The 8,817-nt window shown below is 41.6% G+C and overlaps 1 pseudogene; it reads right to left on the reverse strand.

The window, feature by feature from the left end:
* Positions 1-5,515, reverse strand: part of LOC102762302 — a 16,357-nt pseudogene extending 10,842 nt beyond the window's left edge.
* Between the last annotated feature and the right edge of the window lie 3,302 nt (positions 5,516-8,817).

An 8,817-nucleotide genomic window follows, 5' to 3' on the forward strand; every position in this document is an offset into this window, starting at 1 on the left:
TGGAGTCTTTAGGGTTCCTTATGTACAGTGTCATGTCATCTGCAAATAAGAACAGTTTTACTTCTTCTTTTCCAATTTGAATGCCTTTTATTTCTTCTTCTTGTCTGATCTCAATGGCTAGTACAGAAGCTTGTATTTTTCTAAGAATATGTCCATTTCATCCAGGTTGTCCACTTTGTTGAAATAGAGTTGTTCATGGTATTTTTTCACAATCCTTTGTACTTCTGTGGGGTCCGTTGTTACTTTACCTCTTTCAGTTCTGATTCTGTTTATTTGGGTCCTCTGTCTTTGCTTCTTGGTGAGCCTGGCTAGAGGTTCATCAATCTTTTTTATCCTTTCAAAGAACCAGCTCTTTGTTTTGGTGATCTTTTGTATTGTTATTTTTGGTCTCTATGTCATTTATTTCCATTCTGATCTTTATTATTTCCTTTCTTCTGCTTATGCTGGGCTTTTCTTGTTGCTGTCTTTTTATCTCTTTGAGTTGTAAGGTTAGATAATTTATTACCATTTTTTCTTGTTTTTTGAGGTAGGCCTGTAGAGCTTTGAACTTTGCTCTCAAGACTCTTTCAATGTGTCTCATAGGTTTTGGACCGTTGTGTTTTCATTGTCATTTGTTGCCATGATGCTTTTTATTTCTTTTTTGATCTCTTTGGTAACCCAATAATTGTTTAATAGCATGCTATTTAGCCTCCAAGTATTTGGGTTTTTTTTTTTCATTAGTTTCATTGTAGTTGATTTCTAATTTTATGCCATTTTGACCTGAGAAGATGCTTGATATGATTTCTGTCTTCTTGAATTTTAAGAGACTTTGCCTGTGTTTCAATATGTGGTTTATCTTTGAAAATGACCCATGTGTACTGGAGAAGAATTTATATTCTGTGGCTTTGCAGTGAAATGTTCGAAGATGCCAATTAAATCCATTTTATCTAGTGAGTCATTTAGGATTGATGTTTCTATCCTGATTTTTTGTTTAGGGGATTTATCCAGAGATGCTAGTGGGGTATTAAAGTCCCTTACTATGATTGTATTGCTGTCAATCTCTCCCTTGATATCCTCCAGATTTTTTTTAATGTATTTGGGTGCTCCTGCAATGGGTGCCTATATGTTTACCAGAGTTATATCTTCTTATCAAATTTCTCCCTTTAGTATTTGAAGTGTCCTTCCTTATCTCTTGTTATGGCCTTCACTTTGAGGTCTAATTTTTCAGACAGAAGTATTGATACCCCAGCTTTTTTTTTTTCATTTCCATAACTTTTTACCATCCCTTCCCCATCAGTCTGTGTGAGTCCTTTTTCTGAGGTGAGTCACCTGTAGACAACAGATATATGGGTCATGTTTTCTTATCTGATCAGCTATCCTATGTTTTTGGATTGGGGCATTTAATCCATTTACATTTAAAGTTATTATTGACAGGTACTTGTTTGTCGCCATTTTTATTCTTTATGCCTGTGTTTCTTCTTCCCTTCCTATTTCTTCTTTTTACAGCAGACCCTTTCAATTTCTTGCATTGCTGGTTTGGTGATAATAAAATCCCTTAGTTCTTTTTTGTCTGTGAAGCTTCTGATTTTACCCTCAACTTTGATTGATAGCCTTGCTGGGTACAGTATTCTTAGATTCAGATCCTTGCTTTGCATGACTTTGTATATTTCATTCCATTCCTTCTGGCCTGATGTGTTTCTGTTGAGAAATCCATCAATAGTCTGATGGGAGATCCCTTGTAGGTAACTTTCTGTCTCTCTCTCTGGCAGCCTTTAAGATTCGTACTTTGTTGTTTATTTTTGCTAATTTAATTATAATGTGTGTTGGTGTCGGTCTTTTTGTGTTCATCTTGTTTGGGACTCTGTGAGCTCCTTGGAGTTATGTGTTTTTTCTTCTACCCAATATTAGGGAAGTTTTCTGTCATTATTTCTTCAACCAGGTTTTCTATTCCTTGCTCAGTTTCCTCTCCTTCTGGTACCCCTATTATGTTGATGTTGTTTCAGTTCACATTGTCCCAAAGTTCCCTAAAGCCCTCTTCCTGTTTTTTATGTTTTTTTTTCCAGTTGCTGTTCTGCTTGGGTATTTTTTTGTACCTTGTCTTCTAGCTCACCATTTCTTCTAGTCTACTGTTGATGCTTGTGTTCTTTATTGCAGCAATGCCATTTTTCATTCTTCTTGGTTCTTCATATCCTCTTAGTTCTTACACATATTGTTGAATTTGTCTTCCATCTTTTTAGTGTCCTTATGGCCATTGCTTTGAATTTTTTCTCTGACATATTGCTTACCTGAATTTCATTTACTTCCTTTTCTGGTGATTCCTCCTTTTTTTGTATGGGGGTTGTTTCTTTGTCTCCCCATGTTCGCTCCTCTCAGGGTGTCTGGTTATCTCTCTCTCTCTCTCTCTCTCTCTCTCTCTCCCTCTCTCTCTCTCCCTCTCCTGCATTGTCTTAAAGGCACAAAATACATCACAAGACACGATGCACAAGGAACAAAACACAAATGTATTCACAATACTAATAACCCCAAATAAAGGTGAGCACCAGAGAAAAGAGAATTAGGAGAGAGAGAAGAGTGCAAAAATGATATTGAGAAAAGGAAAAAATGTCAGAGAGAAAAGAAAGAGAAGAATAAAGAAGGAGGAAAAATATATGTATATGGAGAGAAAACTCCAAAAAACCAACAGCTAATCCAAAAAATGTAAACAACAAACTCTCTGAGGTAAATGCAAATGACAAACAACAACTAAATCAAAACATGCAAACAGTAAACACCCAAACAACTAACACCAAACTGAATCTGAGGAGGCTGAGCTTATTTCAGAAGGTAAGGTCAAGGAATTGAATGAGTGGGGAAATGGCCACAATTCAGTACAGAGGAGGTAGAAAGAGAATGAGTGTATAAGAATAAAAGTAAAAACAAAATACAAAAACAGAGAAAAGAAATATATATATTAAAAATCCATATATATAAAGAGCCAGGGGCCGTTACAACAGAACGGATGACCGAACAGGCTGCGTGGGACAACCAGGCTGGTAGGGGGTTAGAGGTAACCAAACGACTGAGCAGCAGGCTGCGTGGGGTGAGCAGGCTGGGAGGGGGGTCGGGGGGGGGCAACCAAATGACCGAGCAGCAAGCAGCATTGGACGACCAGGCCAGCAGAGGGGTCAGTGAGGGGTGACCAAACAACTGAGCAGCAGGCTATGTGGGGTGACCAGGCCTGCAGGGGGGGCAGTTGGGGGCAACCAAATGGCACAGCAGGCTGTGTGGGGAAACCAGGCTGGCAGGGGGGCAATCAGGCTGGCAGGGTGGCCAGGTAGGGGTCATCAGGCATGAAGGCAGGTGAGCAGTTAGGAGCCAGTGGTCCCAGATTGTGAGAGGGCTATCCGACTCCCGTTATAGGCCCCATCCTGGATGGGGCCTATACCAGCAGTCAGACATCCCCTGAGAGGTCCCAGATTGGAGAGGGTGTAGGCTGGGTTGAGGGGAGATCCCCCCTGCACAAATTTCATGCACCAGGCCTCTAGTATATATATAAAAGAAAATTATACTAGAGGCCCAGTATATATATAAATTTTCCCCTTTCTTTAATCTATCTATCTATTTATTCACCTATTATTGGAAAATTAGGACAGATAGGACATAAGCCGGAGTTGGTGATTGGAATTAATTAAGCTATTAGTAGAAGAAAAGAACAAGTGAAGAGAGGAAAAACAGAAGCAAAAAACAAAGCAGAAAAAGAAAATAAACAAACAGACAATCAATCAAACAACAACAGCAAGACAGAAAGAAAGGAAAAGGAAAAAAAGAAAAAAAAGGAAATAAAATTTGGCTAGTGAAGAAAGAGAAGAGAGAAGTGTGCATGTACTTGGAGCAGGGGAGAGGAAATTAGATATATGAGAAAGATCAATTTTCAACAGGGAGTAAAAAGAAAGGATAGAGAAAAACTAAAGCAGGAACAGGTAAGAGAACCAGGATGAAAAAGGGGAAAAGTGAGGAAGGGAGTATTGGCATAAAGGAAAAATTGAAATAGAGTAAAATAATGCTAAAATAAAAATAAAAGTAGAATGTAGAGCACTAATCCCATAATAAAATAAAAGAAAGAAAAAATAAAATAAAACTGAAAAAGGGAAAATGATAGTAGTAATAATAATAATTAAAAATAAAAATATTTCAGTCCGCAGGCCGACGCTCTATCCACTGAGCCAAACCAGTTTCGGCAAAATTTTAGTTTCTTAAGTAAAAGATAAAAAATAAAAAAGTGAAGTAGTGAAGGTCGTTCACTTCCTCTACTGTTCTGCCTGGCACATCTGTTTCCTGTCACATAGCACGGTGTTGAAGTTCCATGCGATCCACTTCTCCTCTGTCATAAGCCACAACCTTGTTTTCAAGCAGGCTCACTTTGTTTCTCTGCCTGCCTTCAATTGTATTTACACAGGTGTCAATTTCTGACACAACCCCTGGGTGGCAATGTTTCTGTATTAATTTCTTGGACTAAATGGCCCCTCGACCTAGTGTTTAGATTCTTTCCCTGCCGCACTTAATACTGGGTTGGAGGGATGGACTGACCCAGAGCTGGTTTCCTGCTCATCTCTTCTTATTCTGATCCCCAGTTTCCACAAAATCAACTTTCCCCTGCAGTCTCATTTGAGTGTTCTTAACTGAAAGGTCCTATGTACTGGACTTAGCAAGCAAAAGCAAGGAGGTAAAAAAAAAAAAGGACAAAGGAACCGCACTGACTCGTATCTTTTTCCCCTGGCACTGCGCGGCCGGTATAGAACTTCAGGCTGCCTTTCTGGGCATAGTTTCCCATGGCTGTGGGCTTATGTCTAGATTCCCCTTCTGCCAGCAGCCCTGTGGACCCCCTTCCACATACGAGGGCTACACTGACCCCAAGGGCTGCAGATTTTGTGGGGTGCAGTCTCTCTCTGAGACTCTACTAGTCCCTGCTGCACGCGTTTCTCCCTCCAGCCTGGATCCCAGCTCTCACCTCTCTCCAGGCAATCTCTGACCTTTCTGTCCACAGATTGCCTCACCAGCTGTGTTTAATTCACCAATTCCGGGTGGATGTTTGATACAGCTGTTCCTTCAATCTGCTCTGTGAGAAGGTGCAGGTCCTGTCCGCGTATTTGGTACCGCTTTGTCTCCTTCTGGACAAACATTTTAAGTGCCCTCAGACAGGGAGGCTGGATTCTCAGTGTTTGTGGGTTTGCAGCTGAGGCAGCTGGTCCCTGGGCGTTGTAGTTGTAGGGTCCCGGGAGGTACCCAAGGTCTCCCGGTTGAAGGTAATGCTGGGCTTCTGATCACAGCTGCTTCCCCTTTAAGATGGCACAGTCTCTGCAGCAGAGCCAGCCTCTCTGGGAGAGATTTCAGCAGTAGAGGCTGCCTGGCCAGGTGAATCTGGTCCGCCAGTCCCCAACAGTCCTGTGGAATATAGGTGTTCCTCACAAATATAGACACTCCCCACATGTCCACACTCTCTCCTTTCGCTCTCTTACTCACACACTATCTTGCAGCCTGCTTTCCTGACGGCCGCCATCTTGGATCCCCTGTATATTATTCTTTATTTCAGTCAGTGTATGCTTAATTTCTAACTGCTCCTTTTCCATTTTTTTGGCATTCTCCCTAAAATCCTTGAAAGTCTCACTAAGTTCCTTGGAGGATTCTGGAAGATTCCTGAGTAACCTTATAACTGTGTTTTTTGAACTCTATATCCACAGATTTAGAGTAGTTTGCTTTCTTCCATTTTTTTCATTTGTGACATGTTTCTTAGTCTCCACATTTTGGCTGCTTTCCTGTGTTTGTTTCTATGTATTGGGAAGCTGCTAAGTCTCCTTGAGTTGGTAGAGTGGCCTTGTGTGCTAGGTGTCCCATAGGGCCCAGTGGCTCAGCCTCCCCAATCACCTGAGGTGGACACACTTGCTGCACCCCTTTGTGGGCTGCGTGCACAGTTTTGTTGTAGTTGAGCCTTGATTGCTGTTGGTGTCACTGGAAGGAATTGACCTCCAGGCCAATTGGCTTTGGGGACAGCTGCAACTACAGTGAGAGAGCTGCTGGGCAGGTGACACCCCTATGGAGCAGGGCTTGCTTCAGTGGGGCTTTGATGCTGACTGAGTCTGCCCCTCGAGTGTGTCACTTATGGATGTGAAGAGTTGTAATCTGATATGGTCTCACACTGACCACTGGGTACATTGGCTCTTGAGGCTCCAGGGAGGTGCAAAGTCAGCCACTTCCTGGGGCCACCCAGCAGGAGCTACAGAGAGATCTGCAGATTCCTCCTCTTTGTATCGGGTTTGGAAGTGCTTAGATGAGGTCCAGCTGTGAAGCATGGCAGGCTGGTGCTGGTGCTAGTTCTTGGGGCTTTTATTGATAGGTTTGGGATTCCCTGACCCAGCTGCAGCTTGTTTGACAAAGTTTTAGCCAGAGAAAGGGCATACCACTCATATGCAAAAGCCACTATGCACAGCTTGAGTGGGGTTGTAAATTGAGTGGGGCAGGGTCTCAGGGAATCACTAGGGCAGAGCAAACAGAAATGGCTGCCAGTCAGCCCTGCACCGGGGAGGTACCAGCATGGGAACATTGACTGCTGTGAGCACCTCCATCTGGAAGAAAGCCTCCCCCGAGTTCTTGCCCTGATGCCAGACAGTCCAGTTTTTCTCTGTATGTGTCTGGGTCCCCCAGAGCCTCACCCAGCACTGGAGCTCAGAGGAAATGGGAGCTTGTAAATTCAGTTTGTGGTACAGGCCTTTTAAGAGGAGCAGCTGGGTCTCCAGCAGACTGTGTGTCACTCAGCCCCAATAAGCACTGGTTTTTACAGTCCATAGTTCTTACTGCTGTAGGGCCTTCTTTCCCCAGCCCTGGGACCCTGGCTGGGGGTCTGGGATCCCTCTCTCCTCCAGGTGGCCTTTGCAGAGGTGATATCCCTCCCAATTAAAAAGTGGCACACCCAGGTGCCGGACCAGCCCATTCCATGCCTCCGCACCTCCTACCAGTCTCAGTGTGCTTTCTTCTTTAACTCTCTAGTTGTAGTATTTCCACTCAGCCAGCTTTCTGGTGGTTCTGGATAATGGTTGTTCTGTATTTTAGTTGTAATTTTAATGTGGTTGTGGGAGGCAGCAAATACAGGTATTTACCTATGCTGCCATCTTGGTTCTCCCCACATTCATTCTTTTGCATGTGGTAGCTATTCAGTTGTTCCAATATCATTTGTTGAAACTATTTTTTCTTCATTAAATAGTCTTGGCACCTTTTGTCAAAAGTCAATTGACCATAGAGCAATGGATTTATTTTTGGACTCACAATTCTATTCCATTGTTCTGTATATCTATTCTTATTTCAGTACCTCACTGTCTTGATTAGCGCAACTTTTTGTAGTACATTTTAAAATTGAGAAATGTGAATAACCAAGTTTGGTGTTTTGGTATTTTTATTGTTTTGGCTATTTTATGTCCTGGCATTTTTATATGAATCTTAGGATCAGCTTGTCAACTTCTACAAAAACAGCTGCAGAGATTTTGATAGTGATTGCATTGAAACTATAGATTAATTTAGGTAGTAATCCCATCTTGACAGTATTAAGCCTTTAAATCCATGAACACAAGATGTTTTTGAGTTTATTTTGGTCTTTAATTTCTTTCAACAATGTTTTGTAGTTTTCAATACACAAGTCTTACACTTCTTTTGTTACATTTATTCTTAAGTATTTTATTCTTTTGTTATTCTATTTTAAATTGAATTGTTTTCTTAATTTCATTTTTGGGCTATTTATTGTTAGTGTAAAATACAACTGATTTTTCTTTTTTTGGTCTTATAGCCTTCATATTTGCTAAACTAATTTATTAGCTCTAATATATATTTTTTTGTGTGGATTCTTTTTTGTTTGTTTGTTTGTTTGTTTTGTGGGAGTGGAATCCTCTGGTCTCCACTTTCTAAAACTAATGATGACACAGGACAATACTAAAACCCAGTGATACCGAAGAGAAACAATTATTCATATATAAGAAACATGGTGTACAAATTTCTTAAAATATATTTTTATTGATTTCAGAGAGGAAGGGAGAGAGAGAGAGATGGGTAGAAACATCAAGGATGAGAGAATCATTGATTGGTTGCCTGGCTCTAAAAAGGAAGGAACTCTTACCATTTGCAACGGCATGGATGGAACTGTGTGGATTCTTTAGGGGTTTCTATATATAAGATCTATCATCTGCAAAAGGAGATTGGTTTCTTTCTTTGTTTCCAACCTTTTATTTCATTTTATTTTCTAATTGCCCTGGTTAGAACTTCCAGTACAGTGTCTTGTTCCTGAACTTAGTGGAAAAGCTTTCTGTCTTTCACCTTACATGTGATGTCAGTGTGGATTTTTATAGATGCCCTTTATCAGGTTGAGGAAGTTCCCTTCAATTCCTAGTTTGTTAAGTGTTTTTAATCATGAAAGTGTGTGATTTTGTCAAATGCTTTTTCTGGAGGAGGGGAAAATGGCGGAGGTATAAAGGGACATGTCCTGTGCCTTCTCCTGGAGCAGATAAGGGTGAGCAGCTGAAACGGGTAACATACAGCCCCAATAGGCAGAGGATTTTCAGCTGTGAGACTGTCTGCAGCTAGGAAAGACCGAGGACCCCCAGGAAAAAAAGGACGGTTGGAGACTGCGGCTGAAACCTCTCTCGGTGCGCCAGCGCAGCAGCGGAGACCGCGCCATTTTGGGCGATTGTTGCCGGCATCCAGAGACCAGCTACAAACCTGGAAACAAGGGATCTCAAGCAGCGTGACTGCGTCAACTCAGACAAGCACTGCTTCTTCTCACGGAAAGCAGAGAGAGAACTTCATAACCAAACACCTTTC

This window comes from Myotis davidii, unplaced genomic scaffold, assembly GCF_000327345.1.
Source record: "Myotis davidii unplaced genomic scaffold, ASM32734v1 scaffold193, whole genome shotgun sequence".
Taxonomy (NCBI): Eukaryota; Metazoa; Chordata; class Mammalia; order Chiroptera; family Vespertilionidae; genus Myotis; species Myotis davidii.